The sequence below is a fragment of the Dendrobium catenatum genome, unplaced genomic scaffold (assembly GCF_001605985.2).
Source record: "Dendrobium catenatum unplaced genomic scaffold, ASM160598v2 fragScaff_scaffold_862, whole genome shotgun sequence".
Taxonomy (NCBI): domain Eukaryota; kingdom Viridiplantae; phylum Streptophyta; class Magnoliopsida; order Asparagales; family Orchidaceae; genus Dendrobium; species Dendrobium catenatum.
The window spans coordinates 603,443-605,747 of record NW_021319324.1 but is presented as its reverse complement, the minus strand read 5'-3'; positions in this window follow the sequence as shown (position 1 = coordinate 605,747).

Sequence of the window (2,305 nt, the reverse complement as noted above, 5' to 3'; positions counted from 1 at the left end):
ATGTGCTCAATAGGAGATAACTATCTGATCATCTCGTACGAACTGATATCATCCCGTACGATCAGTATAAGTTTTATATGATTATGATCTCCTTATGTGTGTGTGTATATTTTTATTCACTCAATTACAATCACTCCCTTTCAAGTTTATTTCAAAGAAAAGTACAAGCTTCAAATTCACAAAGTATCTCATGCTGAATTTGATTTGAAGTCTTCGTAGTCTGGAGTTCGATTTTCTTGAAATGTTAGTACACACAAGAACAAATACAAATCTTCTAAAATTATTAGAAGATAACTACACATTTGAACAATAATGTTTGGAATAATCAAAACTATACAAGTTGCAAAAATGTAAAACATGCAAATAGCAACTATCTTAACATAGTCAAATCAAAAATTAGAATCTCCTCTAACGCAAGCAAAATATTATTAGAAGTGCATTGGACTCAAACCCTGGCCACTTGATTGACAAAGTCAACCTAGATTGATTAGATTGATCAAGTCAACCTAGATTGACCAAATAGCCCCTTAAGGGCATAAATGGTCAATTTGATCCAAATGACCATTCTAGCCCTTGAGACCACCTCCATTCAACTCAAAATATCATTTTAAACATATTAATCTTAAACCCAGGCCTTGGGTAAACCTGGTTGACCAAGTCAACCTAGGTTGATCAAAGGACCCCTTAAAGGGTCCAATTGGTCAATTTGACTGAAATGACTTTTTTAATCCAAGAAACCACCTCTACTATACTCTATTGATTAAATCAAACTTATTGAGCCCAAACCTTAACCATGGGTCAACATGGTTGACCAAGTCAACCTAGGTTGACTAGACTAAACCTTAACCTATTTTTACTTTGAATCAAACTCCAAATGTACTACAAACCTTATCAAAATCCTTTGAACACATCCCCCAGTGATTTGGACTTGACTGGTCACCCTGACCAATTCATTAGTTGACTTAGTTAACAAGTCTCATGTTTGGTCAGACCAAATCAACATATGGTCAAACCATAATCAACTCAAGCTTTTTAACCTTTATTAGGCTTCAAATCAACTCCCAATCATAGCCTACACATGTCATACTCATTAACCAATCAAATCCAAATGAATTTGACCAACTCAACCTAAGACATGTGGTCAAACATTCATCTACACATTCAAACTCCAACCCTTGAACTCCAAACAATTGCTAAATCAACCCAACCAGTACTTAAGTCTCCCTTCTGCCACCTCAGCAGTTAACTTGATTGTTGGCTAGTCAATATAGTCATCAAACAAGTAAATGGGTCATAAGTGGTCAAATCCTCTCACTCAAGTTGATCTCCTTCATTCTAAGCCATTCCAACAATCTTAATACACTCTATAAGGTTCTTCAGTTATTTTAAATCCTTAGTTTAATCCGATCCTAAGCATAGCCCTAGTGGTCCTAAAGGGCAAGAAGAGGACAAAAAGCTTTACAAATTATGTCCTTTGGTCCTTTGATCCCCTGCCATTCTAACAACTCTAAGACATCTAACAACATCATAACAATCCTCCAAATCAATTAGGAACGTCCATTTATTTGAATTGGCCAAAAGACATAAAATGAGACTCACTCTCGACTTAACATTCTCTCACCATTCAAGCTCTCACAAACCCTAAGATCTTTTCGTTTGAGTTCTCCAGCCTTCCCTCAGTATTTCCCAAGTTCAAATCACCAATCAAAGTCGATGGTGGCGATGGTGGCGAGTCCTCCGATGAACTTAAGTCAAACTCCATCCAAAGCTATAAGAGAGCAATTCAGAGCTTTTCAGACCACGAGTTCAACTAGGAAAAGTTGCATGGAAAGACTACAAGCTTAGAGAACCCTTAAACCATCAAAATCCAATGGCTGGATTAGGTAAAACCTCAAACCCTAGACTGGAACACTTAACTTTAATTAACTTCGTGAAAAGAAAAAAAAACTTTGCAAAAGAACTTTTTTTGACTTGATTTTAACTCCCCATAATTTATGTTCATTTGCTTAATATTTGTTTAAAATTTCACATAAATTGATTGAGTGTATTCAAATAATGAATCAATTTTGGTTTCTAGGGCTTAAGTTTCGATTTGCATGAGCTATGCAGGAATTGAGTTGTCTATTTGTCGATCAATGGTTCAAATCCCGCAGCTTCGTTTGGAATTTCAACCGCGGATCTGATCCCACGGCCTATTTTCCCATCTGGCTCGATCTAAGCCTTTGATTCAAAATAATGAAGGATCAGACGTTATCTACGTGAGCTGACTCAATTAAGTCGAAAGCATGTGGAGCCCCCAAGCACA